This window comes from Puma concolor, chromosome A1 (genome assembly GCF_028749965.1).
Source record: "Puma concolor isolate L17-30 chromosome A1, mPumCon1.1.hap2, whole genome shotgun sequence".
Classification (NCBI taxonomy): Eukaryota; Metazoa; Chordata; class Mammalia; order Carnivora; family Felidae; genus Puma; species Puma concolor.
The window spans coordinates 35322365-35346351 of NC_141667.1; the positions used below are offsets into that span (position 1 = coordinate 35322365).

Sequence of the window (23987 nt, forward strand, 5' to 3'; positions counted from 1 at the left end):
TTTCAAGAGAAGATACTTCAAAGAGTTTTGGGATTTTGTTTGGTTGCTTTCAGTTTTTTTTTTTTTTTTTTTTTTGCCTTTATATTTTCTTTATCATAGAACAGTTGTTTTAGTGTTGTGGTTGCTGTTGCTGTTGTTTTTCCACCAGAGAAGTATATGAAAGAAATATCTATTTCTGTATCTTCTGGGATCCACACTACCCTTTAAAATATCTGCACAACTCAGATCAATTCACGTGGCACTTATGAACTCCTCCTGGGTACTCGGTGTCCAGAATCCTGAAGTTAATAAGATTGAGGACTTGCCCCATAGAACCCCACATTCCAGTAGGGAGGACAAATATGTGCACAAGTAGCACAAACACTAGACAGAATGTGAAGATGTTCAAGGAAAACACAGAGTTTGTGCGGGAAATACCAGAGGAAGAGCTGTGTTCTGCCTGAAGTTTCGAGAAGAGAAGAGAAGAGAAGAGAAGAGAAGAGAAGAGAAGAGACGAGAAGAGAAGAGAAGTTTGAATAATAAGTAGAATAAGTAGAATTTTAACCATTAGACGATTGAAATAAGAAAAAGAATGGAATTAATCTCTTATAAAACAAGAATTTAAAATAATTGTTGTGCCTTACCAACAAAATAACTCTGTTTTAATGTGTTTACTCATTCATCTATTCCATAAACAAGTATTGAGTACCTATGATGTGCCAGGCACTATTTAGAGAGAGAGGTGAATAGAACATCCTCTCTGCCCTCAGTACCCTTATTGCCTAGACAGATAGAGATGTTCACACAAGAGACAGATGTGCACAGACAGGCGCATGAAATACTCTGAGAGTACCACAGACTTAAAGGAGTCGAGGAAGACTGCACAGCGGGGTAGAGTTTGGAAGGTTCGAGGGGGAACAGGTTAAAGAAAACAGTCCATGTAGAAGGAATGTCATGTACAAAGGCGTGGAGGCGTGAAGCAGCATGGGATGCTTGTAGGCCCTCAAGTATTTTGATGTTCTCAAATATAGGGCTGTAGGGAAGGAAAAGTGCTCCTGGACCTTCCTAGAGTCCTTGGCTGGGTCTGAAAAGTAAATTGACAAAGATTAACAGGAGAAGAATGTACACAAGTGTTTAACCTAAGTTTGATGCGACATGGGAGCCTTTACAAGGAAAAGAAGACCTACAGAAACAGAGCTGAGTATTTTATGCTAGGTTTGATGAGGAGTGGAGAGTCGTGGAGGAACACTATGATAAGTCAAGGAGTACAGTGGTCCCCCCTTATCCGCGGGTTTGCTTTCCACGATTTCAGTTACCTGAGGTCAAGTGGGGCCCCGAAGTAGAAGATTCTCCTTCTGTCTTATCTGCAGAAGGTCAAGGGTAGCCTAACGGTAGGTCACCATGCCTACGTCATTCACCTCATCTCACCACACAGGCGTTTTATCATTTCACATCTTCACAAGAAAGGTGAGTACAGTCCAATAAGATATTTTGGCAGACCACATTCACATGGCTTTTATGACAGCATATTGTTGTAATTGTTCTATTTTATTATGAGCTATTGCTGTTAATCTCTTAGTGTTCCTAACTTATAAATTAAACCTTATCATAGATATACACATATAAGAAATATCATAGTATCCACAGAGCTCAGTAGTCTCTGTGGTTTCAGACATCCACTCAGGGTCTTGGGACACATCCCCCAAGGGTAAGGAGGGACCACTGTATGAGGTAAGTGTATAAATTGGGGGAAGCTTAGCAAGGCCTAATTGTTAGGATTCTAACTGGTGCCCCTTGTCTTCAGAGATAAGGATGCTCTTTTTCTTCAGGTACAGGGAGGGCACCCCTCACCTGAAGATTTTATAGCATGTTTCAGGGGAGAAGGAAGTCAAACGGACTCTCCTACTTAAAATACTCAATATATCAAGGTGCCGTATTTGGGGTAGCATGCCCTGAATCCTATCAGGGCATATGGAGTGGGGCAAGTGGGAGCAGGGGACATGAGAAATAAGACTAGAAATAAAATCAAAAGCCAGATCTCGAAGAGCTTTCTAGACCATGCAATGGAGATTGAATTCCACCCAATATTCATTTTAAATTTTGTTTAAAAGTTTACTTATTTCTTTTGAGAAAGACAGAGTCAGCACGAGTAGGGGAGGGGCAGAGAGCAAGGGAAACAGAGAATCCCAAGCAGGATCCTCACTGCCAGCACAGATCCCAATGTGGGGCTCGAACCCACGAAGCCGTGAGATCATGACCTGAGCCGAAACCAAGAGTTGGATGCTTAATCAACTGAGCCACCCAGGCGCCCCTGTTCCATATTCATTTTAGTGAAGTTCGTTTAAGCAGAGCAGTAATACCTAAATTTTAGAAAGCTCCTGCAGATGGTTTCCTGGAGGATAGAGTGGAGCTGGGAAAGACAGCATGCAGGAAAGGCTGTCAGGAGGCTGTTTCGGGCAGCTAGGTCCAGGGCAGGATTTAGACCATTAGGGGGCAATTGCCCTCATCAGCCTAACATGCAATTTAGAATTTAGGCAAAGATAACCATAAAATACCTAATAAAGTGCATGTTCTGATTTTTCTTATGATGATTATTGAGATGCCTTGAAAAAGATCAAATTTCAAAATATTTTAAGACTTTTATTGGCTCGTCCCTGCATGTGCCTCTCCATCTGCTGTGGGATCCAGTCGTGCAGGAGTCAGGCTGATGGGTGAAAAGCCTGGGGTAGTATTGAAGTGGGGGGGGGGCTTACAGGACTAGGTGAAGGGAAGAGAGAAACCTGGGATGGCGCTTAGATTCTGACCGGGCCCACAGGGTACTGGCCAAGCTCTGCCTTTGGAGTGCTACTGCCCGAGGCAGGCACACCTCTCACATCTGTTCCCCCTGCAGAGTCCCTCCATGTTTTGCACTTCGTCCAGGCTCCAAAGAGTGTTTTAAAATGCCCTCCTCTGGGGACCCTCACAGACTTTAAAATCCTCAGGACCAGATTCAGCCTCCGACACGACCACCATTTCAGCACAGCTCTGTCATGAGGCTCCTGACTCAAGTTGGCTCAGGAGAGGAGGGCTCAGCAGGGCCTCCCAATCCTCTCACCCATCGCTTGTCCTCCCCTGGCATGTGCTCCTCCACGCAGAGGTAACCTGGTCCCCTTACTCACTCTGGGACTCCTGCTCAGTGGCACAAAAGAGAAGATGCCGCCTGATAGAGACTCGTTTTTCTCCCAGCGTCATGCACCACCCACTCCCAGCCCCCAAATCTGTCTGGGAACAAAGCCCCAGGCAACAGCTAAATATATCTCTGGGATTGTTCCTGAATATACCAAAGCATCAGGGACTGAGAAGAGAATTTTCCCCATGATCCTTGGCCCAGGGCTCATTGCACTGTTTTCTTCAGGATTCCCAAAGCCCCAGCTTCAAGACAAAATATTTACAGATGCCTTCTCGAATAGAGGCTTAGCTCCCTCTCCATGGTCTTCCAGGCCCAGTGCAGGATACTGGCTCCCTAAGTGTCATTTATGTTCATCACCAACATTTGAGTGTCTACTTCTGTTTGGGAATCTATTCTGTATAAGCAATGTCACCATTTCAGCCACTTGATTTAATGTGGTGCCAGGTTTCATTTCTTTCTAAGCCATCTTATTTCTGAATTACAAACTTTTAAAAATCGCGACTTTGGAGTACTGGACTAGACCATCTCAGTCCGTGGTGGGGGGAGTGGTTTACCATATCGGGGAGGAGTCACTTTTACATCCATGGTCATCAGAGACAGGCCACAACCTCCAGATATTGGTGGAGATAAATGTATATTTTTAGCCCCTAGGCCAAGAAAATCTCTGTGGTGATCATAGTAAAAACGGCACACGCAGAAGTATACAGAGTAAAATATGATAGAGCTCCTCGGATTCTCCACCTTCAGCCCAATTTCATTTCACTGTCAACGGTTGGGAACTCATGGGTCCAGAACTTTTCCTGCACTTGGCAGATATCTTTCCTTATGTATGACTAGATCCCTGCTTCAGTGAATAGTGAGTGACTATTTTCATGAAGCTCTCAGAAATGTGCCCTTTCGTGGACCTTATGGCTGTTCGCCTATACACGCCTTATCTTTACAATTATAAATAATTCATAAAATTATTCCAACTAAGGTAGTACAGGGCCGGGAGAGCGGAGTGTGGGCTGAGAATCACAGTGGAAGCCTTGATGCACCTACCGAATCGTTTCGTGTTCAATCGGTGATCTTCTTGCCATTTGATGCACTGAAATAATATCTAGTCTCCAGAGCTCAAACTCTGCTTCTGAACTGCTCTGTGAGATGAGAGAACCTCATTATCTACTTTAACACCACTCCTTGGGGAAATTTTTTCATCCAGAAATACCGGGTCAATTAGCAAGCACTATGGAACAGTATGTAATTCTCAGAACTGGCTTCCAAAGCCTCCTGGCTCCCTGGTGGGCAGCACTTAACCTGCCTCTTCAGCATTGTGTAATCACTCCCTCAATCAGCCCCCAAACGGTGCCGCTCTAGGGAACAAAGTGTCTCTAATTACACTTGCCTTTCTCTTCCTCAATCACGAAGGTCCTCTGTGCAGAAGCCTGTGCCAAGCAGTTCTTGGAGCAGGAGAGACACAGTCAGACGTGGGAAGGCCCTGACTCTCCTTTTTTTTTTAATATTTAAATTTTTAATTATTTTTAATTTATTATTTTTTTTAATTTACATTCAAGTTAGTCCGCATATAGTGCAACAATGATTTCAGTAGATTCCTTAGTGCCCCTTATTCATTTAGCCCATCCCCCCTCCCACAACCCCTCCAGTAACCTTTAGTTTGTTCTCCGTATTTATGAGTCTCTTGTATTTTGTCCCCCTCCCTGTTTTTATATCATTTTTGCTTCCTTTCCCTTGTGTTCACCTGTTTTGTATCTTAAAGTCCTCATATGAGTGAAGTCATATGATATTTGTCTTTCTCTGACTGACTAATTTCGCTTAGCATAATACCCTCCGGTTCCATCCACATAGTTGTAAATGACAAGATTTCATTCTTTTTGATTGCTGAGTAATCCTCCATTGTGTATATATACCACATCTTCTTTATCCATTCCTCCATCGATGGACATTTGGGCTCTTTCCATACTTTGGCTATTGTTGATAGTGCTACTATAAACATGGGGGTGCATGTGTCCCTTCGAAACAGGACACCTGTATCCCTTGGATAAATACCTAGTAGTGCAATTGCTGGGTCATAGGGTAATTCTATTTTTAATTTTTTGAGGAACCTCCATACTGTTTTTCAGAGCAGTTTATTTTGCTTTTCCAAGCCAGGTAGGCCTGTGTGATTTTTGACTCCACAACTCGTGTTCATTAATGGATTTACATCACTATATACCAGGCTCCCTTCAGATGAAAGGCCAGTGGGGTTTTGATGTATTTTCTCTTCATGTAAAGTCCAGAATGACTGCATGATTTATGAATTTCCTCCCCCCCCCCCAGAAGCTTTTCTGTTTCCCATCAAGATGAATACTTATTTGGTTTTTAAAAAGCAACTTAATCTTTGATCCTGGTATACTTCTAGGTATAAATGGATAAAGAAATGTAAATGCCCTTTGTTACCATTTTCTTTCCTGAGAGCATTTAAAAATGTAGAGATGCGATATTTTATATGCACTAAAGTGCTCTTTTATGAAGACCTTAGGAATGGTTCTCTATGAGGTGAGTTGAGGGGGTGTCCTTTATGGAAACCAGGCAGGGAGTTGATCCCTATGTCTTCTCCAGGCTGTCCAAGCCAGGAGTCAACTTGGAGCTCATAGGAGCCAGCCTCCTGTGAATTTTGAATTGTTCCTCGTAACAACAAATGAAAAGCTGCAGCAGCTGAGAGCAGATGTAGTGGCTACAGAGATCAAAGAATTGCTTTTATCCTCTGGTATGCAAGATTTGAGTTTAAATGTGAATGATGTCTTGTAATCAATGCATTTGATACCTGTGAGTAATGCGGTAAAGAAAAGTATCAGAGGTAGGGTAGAAAGATAAGGAAACATTGGCTTAATTAAAGAGGGCTTTTGGGGGAAGGTGAGCAAGGACAAAGTATTTTGGAGACCATGGACAAGTCATATAACCTCTCTGGGCCTTTGTCCTCTCATCTCTGAAATGAAGAGGTGGGAGAGAGGAGCATGGAGATGTCTTCCATTTCTAACATTCCAGGATTGCATAATTCTTTATTCTATGCATTTAGACAGTCTGGGCAAAGACCTGTAGGCAAGAAAGGGGAGATAGCTATTAAGAATGTGAACAGGAATGGAAGTTACAGGTAGAGATATAAATGGCCGAAAAGAGAACATGAATCGTCTGGGAGCAGAAGGATATTTAATCCAAAACATGGTCAAGGTAGTTATGGAAAAAGATTTGGAGGCAGCTGGCTGGGTAGTCTGCATTAAGTGAATATTTTCTAGTGTAACATTTTAATTCCTCTTATTATTTTAAGTGTATTTTAGTAGCTTTATTGAGATATGTTTTAAATATACAATTTACTCATTTACAGTATACGATTCAATGGCTTTTCATACATTCACAGAGTTGTGCATCCATCACCACAATCAATCTTAGGACATTTTCATTACCCTAAAAAGAAACACTGCTCTGCCTAACAGCATTCCCAACTCCTCCCCGAAACCCCAGTCAACTACTAATCTGCTTTCTCTTTTTAAATATTTGCCTATTTTGAACAGTTTACATACATCGTATCATACAATATATAGTCCTTTGTGACTGGTTTCTTTCACTTAGCACGATGTTTTCAAGGTTTGTCTATGTCACAGCATATGTCAGTACTTCAATTCTTTTTATTGATGGCATAATAATATTCTATCATCTGGATATACCACATTTTATTGATCCCTTCTTCAGTTGATGGATATTTGGGTGTTTCTACTTTTTAGCTATTATGAATTATGTTGCTAGGAACACTTGTATAAAAGTTTGTGTGTCGACATATGTTTTCATTTCTTACAGGTATATACCGAGGAGTGAAATTGCTGATAACTATATTCAGCTGTTTTTAAAAATTGACCAATTGTTTTTCAAAGGGCTGAACCATTTTACATTCCCCTCAGCAGGATACAAGGGTTCTAGTTTCTCCACATCCTTGCTAACACTTGTTAGTATGTCTTTTTGATTCTAGCCATCCTAGTGGGTGTGAAGAGGTCTTACTATGATTTTGCATTCCCTGGTGACTAATGATGTTGAGCATCTTTTCATATGTTTATTGACCATTTATGTATCTTCTTAGATAAATGTCTATTCAGGTCCTTTGCAGGTTTTTAATTGGATTATTTATCTTTTTATTATTGCGTTCTATTTCTAGATTCTAGATACAAGTCCCTTACCAGATACATGATTTGCAAAAAAATTTTTTTCCTCCATTCTGCAGGTTGTATTTCACTTTCTCAATGGCATCCTTTGAAGCATTACAGTTTTTAATCAATGAGACCAGTTTCTATTTTTGTTTTTGTTGCTTGTACTTTTGTCACAGGCTGACAAATGATTGCCTAACCCACAGTTGTGAAGATTTATGCCTATGCTTTCTTCTAAGAGCTTTATAGGGTTAGCTCTTAATTTGGGTCTTTGATGCATTTTGAGACAACTTTTGTTTACGGCGTGAGGTAGAGGTCTAACTTCATTCTTCTGCATATAGATAGCCTTTTAATGATTTTTAACTATATATTTCTAGTTATTTTCTGAAAGGTTACTCTAGGGCTTAAAATATATTTTTAACTTATCAGAACCTAGTTTAAATTTATACTAACATAATTGCAGTGAGGTCTAGAAATTGTACTCCTTTATAGCTCCATTCCCATCTCCCCTTTGTTTTGCTATTATTGTTATAATTGCTACATCTGTATGTGTTAAAAATGCAACATACTGTTGTAATTGTTACCTTATGTAATTTTATGTTCTTTAAGGAAACTGAAAGAATGAAGGATAGTCTTGAATGAATAGATAGTCTTGGAGGTTATTATGAACCCCGTTAGTACAGAAATGCTTTCCACGTTGCTCATTATCATATCCCCTACACCTAGAACAGTCTTTGTCACATAGTAGGTGCTCACCTAATACATAAATGAATGAATAATGATCTCCATGCAGGTACTAAGTGGAGAGAGAGAAAGAGCATCCCCAAAAGATGTGGAGATCAATAATGAAGAGATTAAGAGAATAAGATTACATGATTGTGGAGCTGTTGTGGGAGAGGTAGTGATCACAGTAAAAAGTAAGACAATGTCTTTCTCATTCAATGTCTTATGTGTCTGATGTGTCTGATGTCGGGCACAGTTGACATTTGGGAGAGGCTCAGTAAATGTTGAATGAATAAGTGAAGCATCTTATGGCTGGTGCAGATCTTGGGGGATGAGGCAAGAGAGTTTCAGTCTTAGAAGTCCCTGTGCTCCCCAGATGGACAATCTCTGCTTCTTCTCAGTGACCCTGGTGCTTCTTCTGGGCTGACAGACCCCCCTGGATTGTCAGCTGCCTTTGTGTGTTCTCAGCAGGATGTCCGATCACTGAAAGATGAGAAGTACAAGCCTGTTGGTTAGGACTTAGCAGAGGGAAGACAGGATAAATTTATCATTAACCAAGTTGGTAGGGTGGAGGGTGGGCAATAAGAAGAGGAAGAAGGAAGAAGAAGGAAGAAGGAAGACAGTGAGGTAACTAAGAGGAAGCCTATGATAATTCTAGGCTTAATTAACTCATTCATTCACCCACAACACCTATTGAAAGCCTGCTTTGTACTAGACTAGAGATGGATATAACAACATATTCAACTTTCCTTATGCCAAATGTTAAACCCTAAACAAAAAAATGTACTTCCCTGTTGTAAGAACATTCTGGAAATAACTATATAGCCCTTTATAGTGGTTAAGATGCCCAAGACTGAAGCCTCACTGACTGGGTTTGAATCCCAGATGGGTAGAGTTGCCTGATGACCTCCCTATGCTGATTAAACCTCCCTTTTCTGTAAAGTAGAGATATTAATACTTACCTCCCAGACTTCTAGATTAAATCGTTAGTACACATAAAGCACATAAGATATTGCCTACCATGTAATATGTAATATATAAGAGCTAGCTATTATTATTGCTGTAACAATTATTATTAAACAAAGACCACAATAGTTAATTGAGATCATCTAGTAAATTTCAATGCAATTTTAAAGTTCCCATTATCCATAGTACCTAGCTACCTACCTAGAAATTTTCTTAGTAGCAGCCATTTATGTATATATGAATTGATTTTGAAGCTTGACCTGTTAAGAAGAAACAACCCTCTTCTTATGTATGCTTGTTTCATTTTGTTAAATGATTACTATGGCAAAGAGCTGTTTTCTACCTTTAAAAACCAACTCCATTGCAGAGGTTACCAGAACAGAGAGGAGCCCTCATAATTCAGAGGGCTGGAAAGCAGTTGATTTATTTTCAAATTAGGTTAATATGAATGGATTGCTGTCTGAGATTTCAAAGCTGTGGCAGATCAATTGGCTCAGGAATCAAAGACACCAAAGGTGATGCTGTTAATGTAAATGTATGAGCCATTCAAAATACTAATTAAAGACTGTAGTTGGTTTTATCATGTAAAAGAGCAGCATCATGAAACATTCTTTTTTTAAAGTTTATGTATTTATTTTAAGAGAGAGAAGGAGAGAGAGAGAGAGAGCTACCGAGAGCCAGGGAGGGGGCAGAGAGAGAGGGAGAGAGAATCCCAAGTAAGTTCCATGCTCTTAGCACAGAGCCTAACATGGGGCTCGAACTCACGAACTGTGAGACCATGACCTGAGCGGAAACCAAGAGTCAGATGTTTACCCGACTGAGCTACCCAGGTGCCCCTGAAGGATTCTTTTTGAGACTTACAAAAGATATTTAGATTAGAAAGATACAGTAGAAAGGTTGAATGTTATTTCCATTACTGGATGTAAGAACCTCTTCCCTCTGCCCATCAAAGTGCTCCATAACCCACTATTGCTTGGACCCCTAAAGTACAAATCGGGAGTACAAGTAAGATTTGTCTTACTGCAGGGGCACCGGAATGGCTCAGTCGGCTAAGTGTCCAACTCTTGATCTCGGCTCAGGTCATGATCTCACAGTTCATGAGTTCAAGCCCTGCATCGGCTCTGAGCTGATGGTGCGGAAACTGCTTGGGATTCCGTCTGTCCTTCTCTCTTCCCCTCACCTGCTTGTGCTCTCTCTCTCTCACTCTCTCCAAAAATAAATAAATAAACTTGAAAAAAAAAAGATTTGTCTTACTGTAGAACTGCAGGTTCCTTCTGGTCAATTTTTTTTTTTTTTTTTTTTTTAGTAGAAGCATGGAACTTACTTCAAACATTGAACATTAGCACCTGACATTCTTTTCTCAGCAACAGATTGCCTATGTTAGACCATGCGTATGCAGTGACTATCCAGGACTTAGGGTCCTGAATAACGCATCGTGTGGAGAGGACGTTGATGGCACATAATAGGTGTTTAATACGTGTTTGTTGAATGAATGATGGTGGTGAGGGTGAACTGAAAATAAATTGATCATAAATAGGAGTCTCATCTGATAATTTTACCCCAGATTATGATCCCAAACAAGTCATTTAACTAGATCATTCCATGCCTCAGTTTCCATGTCTTAAATCTTTTTTTTTTTTTTCAACGTTTATTTATTTTTGGGATAGAGAGAGACAGAGCATGAACGGGGGAGGGGCAGAGAGAGAGGGAGACACAGAATCGGAAACAGGCTCCAGGCTCTGAGCCATCAGCCCAGAGCCTGACGCGGGGCTCGAACTCACAGACCGCGAGATCATGACCTGGCTGAAGTCGGACGCTTAACCGACTGCGCCACCCAGGCGCCCCAGTTTCCATGTCTTTAAAAGAGAGTCCCGATGAATAATATATTGTGGTTTAAATTAAATTGTGGGTTAAAATATTGATTAAAAAGTTGGTGCTTTTCGGAATAAAACAAAACTGTATAATAACACTGAAGACTCCCACTGCCCAGCTCACCTGTTTAGAGTAGGGAGCAGGGAAACAATTTAAACACCAGCTTGTATAGTTGCTCAAACCAGTCTTACACTGGTCATCAGAATGAACACTCACTCTCATTTGGCATGAGGTTCCTTCCAGAGAGTGATGCTAACAGGTGAAACAAATAATACAACCGATATGCATCTACGTGATTATTTTTATCCTCAGTGACTACCCAAATAAGAGGAAGAAGAAAACAAACAAAGTAAGAGGAAGGAATGCCACATATAAGTAGGATGATCATATTATATATGGAAACAAGGACACTTTTGAGAGTGAAAAAGCAGCTACTGTTAATTGCATCAGGACATGCTTAGACAGTCTTATGCAAACCAGAATGTATGTTTAGCCTCGGTCTATGCCATGCCCAGAAGCAGTTTTTTAAGCATATAGGATCAGGGGCGCCTGGGTGGCGCAGTCGGTTAAGCGTCCGACTTCAGCCAGGTCACGATCTCGCGGTCCGTGAGTTCGAGCCCCGCGTCAGGCTCTGGGCTGATGGCTCAGAGCCTGGAGCCTGTTTCCGATTCTGTGTCTCCCTCTCTCTCTGCCCCTCCCCCGTTCATGCTCTGTCTCTCTCTGTCCCAAAAATAAATAAAAACGTGGAAAAAAGAAAAAAAAAATTTAAGCATATAGGATCAATTTAACCCTTTTTACCCAATGAAATTTTTTTCCTTCCTGACCCCTTGTTTTGTTGATAAAACTCCTCCCACTTCCTCTAGGTAGAACATTGGTAGCTTCACCATCATGTGCTAGTTTCAGTGTCTCTAGTTCTCATTATAACGTCATTGGCATTACTGAGGCAATGAGGAAGGAGGTATATGCTTCCTGCTCCATTTGGTGAAATTCCACCTGTATTTTTAGCTAATTTACTCATGTGAATGTTCTGCAGTTACCGACTCCTTATTTTGTGTGATTCACTACAGGTCCTTGTAACCTGTAGACAAGCTCTTGAGTTTGCTGACTTGACACATTTTATCTCAACTGATAAATAGCCTTGATAACTTTTCTTTCCCTCCAGTAGGATAGATTTTCCCTCTAACCGGCACTGCCCACTCAACAGTCAGAGTATTGACATCTCTTGCACCTGTCAGGATAGCTGTATGTTGTGACAAGAAGGAGGCAGGTCTTTTATACATGTGTTCAACAAATATTTAATTGAGCATGTATTGTGTGCCAGATGCTGTTTAGAGCCCTAGATTTTTAGTGTAGTCTGTGATTTCTCTATTGGTTTTCTTAATGGTATCTTTCGATAACCCAGAAAATTTTAAGTCTGATGATGTCGAACTAACCAAATTTTTTCTTTTCTATGGTTTGTGCTTTTTGTATCTAGTCCAAAAAGCTTGCCCTGCTTCAGCGTCATGGATTTATTATCCTGTGTATGCTTCCGGAAACTTTTTGGTCCTAGGTTTTAAGTCAATGATCCATCTCAAATTCATTTTTGTGTATGGTATAGGATAAAAGTCAAGGTTCAACTTTTATTTACACAGACATCTAGTTGATTCAGCACCATTTGTTAAAAAAAGACTTCCTTCTCCCCATTAAATTGGCTTGGTGCCTTGGTGGAAAAACAACTGACCATGTATGTGTAGGTCAATTTCTGGACTCTTTATTGTGATCTATTGGTCTATCCTTATACACCATCTTGATTACTGTAGCTCTTATGAATATAGTTTAAATAAGTCAAACACAATTACTACCCTTAATGGGTTTACAATCTGATGAGATGAACAGTCTGATGTAGAAGTCATAATGGTACAAAAAGGTGGAGAAAATCACAGTACTAGCCACAGATGTTGGAAGTACAAACGAGAACTCCACCAGGTTTAAGGTGGGCGGATGGGGAAGATTCCTGAAAGAGGTAATACTTAAAGTGATCCTTAAAGGGCAAGGAGGAGTTTGTAGAAGGTAGGAGCAGGCTTGATCCCCTCAAGGAAGAGAGAGAAGGCCAGTGTGGCTGGAGTGGAGTAGGTGAAAGGGAGACTGGAGATGATGCCGGAGGGAGGACCACCTTGGACAGAGCTTTGAAGGCCATTTTAAGGGTCTTGGCTTTTATTCTGAGGAAGAAGGGAAGCCACCAAAAGGGTTTGAATGGAGAAGTGATTGGACATCCTTTATTTATTTACTTGTAAGTTGATTTATTTTGAGAAAGAGAGAGAGAGAATGTGCATGCCAGTGGGGAGCAAGGTAGAGAGAGAGGGAGAGAGAATCCCAAGCAGGCTCTGAGCTGTCAGCACAGAGCCCAACATGGGGCGGCTCAATCTCACGAACCATGAGATCATGACTTGAGCTGAGATCAAGAGTCAGACGTTTAACTGACTGAGCCACCCAGGCGTCCCTGATCTGACATCTTTTAGAAGCATCTTCCCAGATGTTATGTTCAAGACAGACCATGTTGGGGGTCGGCAGGGGGCAGGTAAAGACAGAAGCTCTGAAACCAGCTGTAAAGACCACAACTGTAATCCAATTAAACCCGGCTGTGGCTTGGACTCTGGTAATAATGGGATGACTGTGATTTGGGTAATAATGGGATAAAATGATCCCATTCTGAATATATTTTGAAGGTAGAGCCAAGAAGATTTGCTGACAAATTGAACACAAGACATAAGGTAAAAAGAAGAATCAAGGGTTTTGGCTTCAGCTATAAAGATGTGTTGCAATTTACCAAGATGTGAAAGAAGCACATTTGGAGAAGAAAATCAGAAGCTTGATTTTTCTACTTTAGAGTAAATATGAGCGATTGCTACCCAAAGTACAAGCAATTTCCTCTACAGAGGAAGTAGTTGGAGGATGCAGTAGAGATAGTCATCTTGTGAGTCAAGCCCCATGCGAGCAGCACTGTTCTAGGTGATGGGGAATGGGAGAGGGTGGACGTGATGCCCTGCACATGGACCCTGCTCTCAAGGAGAGTTTGTGGGAAGGCTTGACTCCCACGAAATGGAAAAATCATGAAGTCAAGGACCAGATTATGAGATGCAGGTCTCAAGTGCTCCAGGATAGTAGTGGGGCCGTATGAAGTAGTCAAGAATGCTTCTAGAAGGAAATAAGAAAGGAACCATCTTCATAGGATGGGAAAGACTTAGAGGAAAAAGGGCATAATTGTGGGAATAATCAGGAGCCGCTCAGGACAGATGTTCTTGGCCTGGCTGGAAGAATTGTTGGAAGGATTTTTTTTAATCGGTTAAAAAATTGGTTTTTGGCACATAGTAGGCATTTGATAAAGACCAGCCAATACCACTTATTATATTGGGAGAAGAGATGGAGATAACTACTGTGTCCTGAGTCCACCCCCACCACCATATCAACACCTGCACCTGCTCCTTTAATGCTTTTTGCCCTTTCTCTTTCCTGGTTCGTCTTCTATTACTTCTATTGGAAAATACTCAAACTGGGTTTTCTAAATTGTTTGTGAGGGGGAAGGAGTTGGACTTAAATATATTCAGCATCATCATGTAGGCTTATGGGTTTTTAATAATCTCATTCAGGTGAATGTTACAAAGGTCCAGAAGGGGGCAATGTGACACTTGGACTTCAGGAGGGCTTTTTTCCTATGTTAAAATCAAGAATCTCAGGTCAGGAAATGATTCTGTAGACATCATGGGGTCCATCACTCTCACTTGCCAGTAGAGAAACTGAAGCCCAGAGAGGGGAAGGGACTTACTTAAGGTCACACAGGCATTTAGTGGGAAGGTCTAGACCCTAATCTCTTTCTAACCCTAAGTCTTTTTCCTTATAGCTTATATACAGCTGTGAAGCAAAACAAATTTTATCAAGTTAAATACAAACAAAACTTCAAACCAATGAAATTTAGATTAACAATATTACTTGAAAAGTATAGATGGTATTGTTTTGTTGAAATTAATTTGTTACTCATAAGTAAATTAAGTAAATGTGGTGCTTTTAAAAACAGCAATATAGTTATTCATATAACCTTAGTTTCTTTCATATGACCAGTCCTCCATAAATATTTGTCAATTTTCTGTGTATGAAAGTATAAATAATTTGGAATATTTTGGGATATCAGAAAACCAGTATCTGACGTCTGCAGTTCTTATTCTCTCCTTGACCCAGGTACTTTCTATCTATAGATATGTACATTTCTAATTTTTAAAGTAATTATACATGTTCTAAAACATTCAAACAATACAGAAACCCAGGAAGCAAGAAATGAAACAAGTTCATTTTGTAAACATTATAAACATTATATAACATTAGGTTGTGTAAACATTAAGTTGCTTTAGCAAAGGTCAAAACAACGGAGACTTAAAGAAGGTAGAATCTTAATTCTCTCACAACCAAATCTACTAGTAAGCAATCCAGGGCTGATATGGTGGCTGTGTAGTGTTGCGGGCCCAGGTTCCTCCTGTCTTGTGGCTCTGCCATTCTCAATTCATGGCTTCCATCTTGGTCTAAGATGGCTATTTCCATTTACACTGTCATATCCATATTCCAACCTACAAGAAGAATGGAAAAATGAAGAGGAGAATGACATGTTTCTTTCCTTTTAAAGGCACAACCTGGGGGCGCTTGAGTGGCTCAGTCAGTTAAATGTTCAACTCTTGATTATGGTCATGAGTGTTGGGCTCCATGCCAGGCCTGCTTGGGATTCTCTCCCTCCCTCGCTCTCAGCCCCTCCCCTGCTTGCACTCTCTCAATAAATAGAGACGAAAGAAAGAAAGAAAGTGAGAGAGAGAGAAAAAGAAAGATGATAGATAGATAGATAGATAGATAGATAGATAGATAGATAGAAACTTAAAGGCACAACCTGGTATTGCATTTATCACTTTTGCTCACAGCTCATGATCAGAACTCAGACACGTGGCCAAGCCAAACTAGAAGGGAGACTGGGAAATATATCAATTGGGTACCAGTGTTCCCAGACAAAACTTTGTCATAGAATAGTGTTTTTCAAAGCTGGCTATGCAATAGAATCACCTGAGAAACTTAAAAACACACAAAAAACCATGCCCTCTCTCAAGATCAATGAAGTCTGCATCTTTGGGAGCAGGGCTTGGGATTACCCATTTAAAAAAAGCTCTATGGTGACTTTGATGTGGGTCAGAGCTAAGAATCAGTGCCATAACAAAGAACCAATAGAGATGGGACAACTCACAGCCTCTACCATACCCTCCCTTCATTACTCTGCCCCTTCGGGTTGTCATCCACTAGTTCAGTCCAGATCTTTTACTGTGAATATGCAAATACTTTTTCTGTGGACACATACATACATACATACATATGTGCATGTCTAAACACCCAACAGTGACTTTAGAATTTCTATATGTATGGATCTTAGGGTAGTAATATTACTGGAAAAGATGTGAGCCTCTGTGTTAGTCGGCATGGCACTTTATATTAATTTAAGAAAATATGAATATCAAAGAATGGAGACATCTGATGGAGAATTTTGGGTGTTGGATGAGCTAACGCCTACCTGAGCCACCTTTTGGGTCAGTCTCCACAAGCATCATGTACTAAATCATTTATCTTTTGCCAGCGGTTTGGAATGCCATGTCAATTACATAGGAAATTTCCATGTCTATGAGATTTTTGGTTTTTAAATTCTCTATTCTGTTAGTGCAGATTGCTATTGTACACCATCCCAGGTCTTTTTTTTTTTTTTTTTTTTAAGTTTTTAAAGTGTATTTATTTTGAGAGAGAGAGAGCAGGATTCGAGAAGAGGCAGATAGAGGTGGAGAGAGAGAATTCCAAGCAGGCTCCATGCTCTCAGTGCAGAGCCCAACACGGGGCTCAAACTCTCAAACCGTGAGATCATGACCTGAGCCAAAATCAAAAATCTAACACTTAACCAACTGAGCCACCCAAGCACCCCCGGTTCACTTTTTTATATTCAATAACTTCTCTCCTGTTTACTGTCATCACTACCCCTCATTTACTTCCACTACTGGGTATATTTATGAATATTTAAGAATCTATTTATTTATTAAATATTTAAGAATTTATTTAAGAATTCCTTGTTTCGGATTCTGTCTCCCTCTCTCTCTGACCCTCCCCCGTTCATGCTCTGTCTCTCCCTGTCTCAAAAATAAATAAACATTAAAAAAAAAAAAAGAATTCTTGGATTTGTTGTTTATACTGTGTGAAGGGATCACTTATGAGGTATGGGAGACTTGTGATAAAGGTTTCAAATCCACCTGAACTTTTTACATGGTAAAAGTAAGAGCTTTTCTTCTGGAACACTATTCTCTCCCTCCCTGACCATAGCCCTTCAGCCTCCTGTCATGACAGACCTTCTTGAGTTCTGCTCAGATAGAGAAGAACAATGTTTTCCTATCACCTCCTAAGGCCATCCTTCAAATGTTATTCCCTGCTTCTCAGTGAACATACTACATCAGAGTTGAAGGAAGTTCTAAGGCAGAAAAGAGCAATGTCTGCTTTGACTTGCAAATATTTTTAGACCCCTAAAAATAAACGATAAGCTGCAAATAGGCATGAATGTTCGCACACTGTTTCCTAAATTCATTATTTCTGAGGAAACGAAGACTACATTTTGTTTTTCTGGTGTGATTCAATCCATGATTCCATTCTGTACCTTAATGCTATGCCTTACTCAACCCTGTGCCTTAATGTCCTTCCTTATTTCTTTAGAGGCTGGCATATTCCCTCAGAGGAGATGGGAAGATTTGTGTTTTGGAAATGAATTATGTATGAGATTGAAGTCTTTATGGGGAAGGCCCTGGGTTTCTGCTATGTCCTGATTGGAGCATGACAATGTTCTCTTCCCTATGTGTTTGAAATTCCTGGTTCCACATGTTATAAGGTTTACTTACACAGCCTCCACTCTTATGGAGTTAATAATCAGGACATCAAAGGCAACTTTCTTTCTCTCTCTCTCTCTTTTTACTTAAATGCATATTTCCATTTTTTTTTATCATTTTATTTTTTTCATCACAATAAGTGTACTCTTTAATCCTTTCCCTGTTTCCCTCATCCACCCCACTCCTCCCCCTGGTTACCATGAGTTTGTTCTCTATAGATAACAATCTATTTCTTGGGTTTTTTTCTTCTCTTTTTTTCCCCTTTGTTTTATTTCTTAAATTCTACATATGAGTGAAATTATATGGCATTTGTCTTTCTCTGACTTATTTCACTTACCATTATACTCTCTAACTCTATCCATTTCATTGAAAATGGCAAGATTTCATTCTTTTTTATGGCTGAGTAATATTCCATTGTATTTATATACCATATCTTCTTCCTTATCCATTCATCTATTGGTGGACACTTGGGCTGCTGCCGTAATTTGGCTGTTGTAAATAATGCTGCAACAAACATACAGGTGTGTGTATCCCTTTGAATTAGTGTTTTTGTGTTTTGGGGGTAAATGCCCAGTAGTGTGATTCCTGGATTGTAGGGTAATTCTATTTTTAACTCTCTGAGGAACCTCCATACTGTTTTCTACACTGGCTGCCCCGCTCTACATTCCCACCAACAGTGCACAAGGGTTCCTTTTTCCCCACGTCCTCGCCAACATTCGTTTCTTGTACTTTTGATTTTAGCCATCCTGACAGATGTGAGGTGACATCTCATTGTACTTGTGGTTTGTGGTTCCCTGATGGGCGATGCTGAGCACCTTGTGATGTGTCTGTTTGCACAATTAGTTTTTTTAACTTTCCTAGGGCTTCGTTTTGTTTTTTGTTTTTGCTTCAGTGTATGAAAAGAGAATGACAACCCCCCACATCGTAGGACCCACATCGTAGGACTGTCGTGTTACACATCCATCCATCCGTTTGGCACTGTCACCTGTTGTAAAATACCTAACGTTTTAAAACTACGAATGTATTTTTGACCTAGTGGATTGTAGCAATCTTCTTCTGAAGCGCATTATAGAAAAGTTTAAACAGATGCAAAAACGGTGCAAAGCATGTGGTAAGTCTCTGGGTGCTGGTCATGCAGCTTTGAAAGTGATCAATTCATGACCCGTCTTGTTTCATTTAAATTGCCATCATTCCCTTCACTCCTGATTATTTTGAAGGAAATTCCAGGCGTATCATTTCACCTAACAACGCTTTTTCCCAGAACTTTGATTTTTTTAAATTGACTTATAGCTGACACACAATGTTACGTTAGTTTCAAGTGTAGCACATAGGGATTCAACAAGTCTTTACCTTATGTTATGTTCACCACAGATGTCGCTACCACCTGTCACCACACATTTTTACAACACTATTGGCTATATCCCCTATGCTGTACCTTTTATCCCTGTGACGTATTTGTTCTATAACTGGACACCGTATCTCCCACTGCCTTTCACCCATTTTGCCCATCCCTCTCACCACCTCGGTCTGGCAACCATCCATTTGTTCTCTGTATTTATGGATCTGTTTCTGCTTTTTGCTTGTCTACTTGTTTTGTTTTGTTAGATTCCCTATGTAAGTGAAATTATAAGGTATTTGTCTTTCTCTGTCAGACTGATTTCACTTCACATTCTACACTCTAGGTCCATCCATGTTGTTGCAAATGGTAAGATCTCATTCTTTTTTATGGCTTAGTAATTTTTATGGCTTATTGCTTGTACATATGTACCACATCTTCTTTATCCATTCATCTATCAATGGACACTTGGATTGCTTCCAATCTTGGCTAACATAAATAATGTTGCAATAAACACTGGGGGTGCATATATCCTTTTGAATCGATGTTTTTGTTCTCCTTCCGTAAATACCCAATAGTAGAATCACTGGGTCATATGGTATTTCTGTTTTTGTAGGAACTCCATACTGTTTTCCACGGTGGCTGCACCAATTTACACTCCTACCCATAGTGTGTGAGAGTTCCTGTTTCTCCACATCCTCGCCAACACTTATTATTTTTGTCCTTTTGATTGTAGCCATTCTGACAGGTGTAAGGTGATACCTCATTGTGGTTTTCATTTGCATTTCCCTGATGATTAACAATGTTGGGCATCTTTTCATATGTCTGCTTTCCAGCTGTATGTCTTCTTTGGAAAAATGTCTGTTTAGGTCCTCTGCCCATTTTTTAAAAATTTTTTGAATGTGTATTTATTTCTGAGACAGAGACAGACAGAGCATGAGCGGCGAGGGGCAGAGAGAGAGAGGGAGACACAGAATCTGAAGCAGGCTCCAGGCTCTGAGCTGTCAGCACAGAGCCTGATGCAGGGCTCGAGCTCACAAACCGTGAGATCATGACCTGAGCCGAAGTTGGTCGCTCAACCGACTGAGCCACCCAGGAGCCCCGATTCTCTGCCCATTTTTAATGAGATTATTCGTGTTTTTATTGGTGTTGAATTGTATAAGTTCTTTATATATTTTGGATCTTAAACCCTTATCATTTATATCATTTGTGAGTACTTTCTCCCATTCAGTAGGTTGACTTTTTGTTTTGTTGGTGGTTTCCTATGCTGTGCAAAAGCTTTTTCTTTTGGTGTATTCCCAACAGTTTATTTCTGCTTTTGTTTCCCTTGCCTCAGGAGTCATATTTAGAAAAATGTCGCTAAGGCCAATGTCAAAGAAATTACTCCTTATATTTTCTTCTAGGAGTTTTATGGTTTCCGGTCTCACTTTTAGGCCTTTAATCCATTTTGAGTTTATTTCTGTGCAAGGTCTAAGAAAGTGGTCCAACTTCTCATCTAACAATTATTTTTAAAGATTTATGTTTGAGCCCACTTAAAACTTTAAACCTTTTTTTTAAACAATTTTTTTTAATGTTTCTTTATTTTTGAGAGAGACAGAGACAGAATGCGAGTGGGTTAGGGGCAGAGAGAGAGGGAGACACAGAATCCGAAACAGGCTCCAGGCTCTGAGCTGTCAGCACAGAGCCTGATTGTGGGGCTTGAACTCACAAGCTGTGAGATCATGACCTGAGCCGAAGTCGGTCGCTCAACCGACTGAGCCACCCAGGCACCCCTAAACCTTTTAAACATTTTAAACTGCATTTATAATTTATTTCATTTCCTTTTAAATAAAGCATTTTATATGATTAACAAAAAACTTCCAAAATACTAATAATTTTTTTAGTATAGATGACTTAAACATCTAAACAGGGTAAACCTTATGTTTTCTTAAATACAGTCCAATGCTATTTATAAACAATAAAATTCCAACTCAAAACCACAAATCTAAACCAATTATTCAATTCTTCATTGAAAATTAGCATCACAAGACTTTTTTTACTTTATTCTGCTAAATTTTCTTCACAAGTACATAAAATACCAGTTTTATACATCATCAAAACGAAAGTACTAATACTATGGGATTGAGTCTCTTAAACATTTCTGTTTTTAATGATAAATCTTCCCAGAGTTAAAGGATACTCGATCACTGAGGAACTACTATGTCATTCTAGATGTCACAGAGACAGGCATTTCCCAAGCCAGTCTGCTATGTGGATTAAACTCAACAAATTTGTTTTCTGTTTTGTTCCATACTGAATAGTTTTACTAATCTTCTTGGGACCCAAATTCCTACAGATATTTTAACCGACAGGTGAGCATTTTATAGCTTTGTCTAACTCTGATGTCAGAGTTATAAGAAAAATGCCCATGACAAAAAGATATTCTGGGAGAACAAATTACATGGCTAAATAAACTTCGAGGACATTGCATTAAACAAACAAATAAATAAAAGACTGATTGTGTGTGTGTGTGTGTGTGTGTGTGTGTGTGTGTGTTAAATATTACAAGGCTGTAAGGTACTAATGCAGATATCTGTGCCACTCCCAGGTGACCTTGACTGTGGACCTCTGGATGACCTCCCCTTTTCTTCTGGTGATGTCCCTAGAAAACCTAGAGCAGACTGCAAATTGGCAACCTGAATGCCAAATCTGGCCTGATGGTTCAGTTTCACTTGGCCACACAGTATTTTAAAAATATTTAATCCACACACACACACACACACACACACACACACACACAAACTCACACACTTAATCTACCATTTAAAAATTGAGAGAGTTCACCAAAGATTTCTTGATTTCCAGCTGCTTTTAACAAAAGACCAAGCAAAAGTAAGCCTGCATTCTAGCATGGCCTCTCTGGCTTAAACTGAGTCTGGACTTCCTTGTCATGCCGAGATGGGCACTGTGGAAGGCATGGGCCTTGCACTAAGCCCCACAGAACACCTGCATGGCCCTCTAGGTGTTTGAGTCTGTGACCTTGGTGGCTGAGGTTGACCTTGATGGCTGAGGGAACCTCAAGTGTGGTAGAATTCTGTGGGAGAAGAGCTGATGTCATAAGCTCGTCAGACTGGGTGGATTGGCCATGGGCGGTGGGTGTCCGTGGAATGGAGGAGACCTGGGCTGAGTGGCTGGCAAAGTAGCCTGGGATGTCAAGCAGGGCAAGGGGTAGTGTTAAGAACAGCTCTGCTATTTATTCATCAGTAGGGCACACCCAGTTCATACTGATTTTCCATTTGCTTCAAAATTTCCCAACTGCTCCCCATGGAGATCTTGACATGTGTGTTGAGAAATAAAGAGCTAAGAGCAAAAGCTAAGACAGTGCAGATGATTTTTAAGTTGTAAAATATATTTTTTAAATGAAGCCTATTTTGGGCGCCTGAGTGGCTCAGTCAGTTGAGCCTCTGACTTCGGCTCAGTTCATGGTCTCACAGTTCCTGGGTTCGAGCCACACATCTGGCTCTGTGCTGACAGCTCAGAGCCTGGAGCCTGCTTCAGAGTCTGTATCTCCCTCTCTCCTGCCCCTCACTGCTCATGCTCTATCAAAAATAAATAAACATTAAGAAGAATAATAACAAGTGAAGCAAACTATTTGCTAAAGGTTCTCCCAGAAAGGCACCATGCCTGAGAAGGATTACGTGGGATTCAGCTATCAGTGCAGCCAGTTGCCGCACAGAAAACCCAGCTTTTCTTCTAAGCAAACCAGTGCCTGCCCTTGCCAGCCAGGGGAAAAGGTCCTCAGAAAGCCTTGCCTAGTTTTGTAATTTAAACTCAGACAAAGAGAACAAAGGCCAGATGGTTTTCTTTGATTTACTCTTCGCAGTGGGTTGCAAGTCAAGAGCATGAATTACTAAGTAAGTTCAGTTTTCTTTAATCTTAATGCATTGCTATGCAACAGCACTAAGCTAATAATTAAGGACCGATCTGCCTCCTCCGGAAGCTTTGAGCTACAGTGATGTGCCTTCATGTTTTTGGCTGATGGGGTTTCTAAGCTTTCATAAACATTGGTCGAAATCAAATGGGCAAAAGGGAAAACCCTTAGCAAATGCATCTGAGAAAAGGAAGATTTCATCCACAACTAGATATGTCATCATTTCCATCATTTGCATATGTTTGGCATGATGTAACTTGACATTTTGGGCCACTACTAGAAAGTAATGTAAATGTAAGCTATTTGTAGCAAGCCCACGACCTGCAGTCAGGATTTCTGCTTCCAAACATCTAAGAAAAGTTTTTAGGGGAAAAAAAAAACATTCTGCAAAATAAAAACGAGTATTCACTATACACATATCCAAGTGGGATTTATCTTTCCGTTAGATTTTTTCTTCTACTTTTTTATTGTATTGGAATATCTGGGAATCTGGAGCTTTCCCTCATTCATTACTATTTTTGAAATTTGTTGGCAATTCGAGTACAATAGGAGTCATATGTCTTACTTTACTGGGGACACGATAGTGTGACTCTGGGAACTCTAATAATTAGATGTTGGACTTTCTTAAAAATTTTTTTTTAATATTTATTTATTTTTGAGAGAGACAGAGACAGGATGCGAGTGGGTTAGGGGCAGAGAGAGAGGGAGACACAGAATCCGAAGCAGGCTCCAGGCTCTGAGCTGTCAGCACAGAGCCCGACGTGGGGCTTGAAATCACAAGCTGTGAGATCATGACCTGAGCCGAAGTCGGTCGCTCAACCGACTGAGCCACCCAGGCACCCCAGATGTTGGACTTTCTAAATGGATTGCCAAATTTTCTTTTTTCTCTATTGTTCATCTCTTCTAGATTTTTTTTTTTTTTTTTTTTTACAAATCTTCA

At 40.3% G+C, this 23987-nt stretch overlaps 1 protein-coding gene across 3 annotated transcripts in view; it reads left to right on the forward strand.

The window, feature by feature from the left end:
• Positions 1-23987, forward strand: part of NIM1K (NIM1 serine/threonine protein kinase) — a 65904-nt gene that overhangs the window by 16621 nt on the left and 25296 nt on the right. The window contains exon 1 of one of the 3 annotated variants that reach the window (XM_086678273.1): positions 8152-8237. The exons of the other annotated variants lie outside the window; for them this stretch is intronic. The gene's annotated coding sequence lies outside the window, so the exon portion shown is untranslated. Of the gene's footprint in view, positions 1-8151; positions 8238-23987 lie in introns of those variants that run through there. 3 annotated transcript variants of the gene reach the window in all.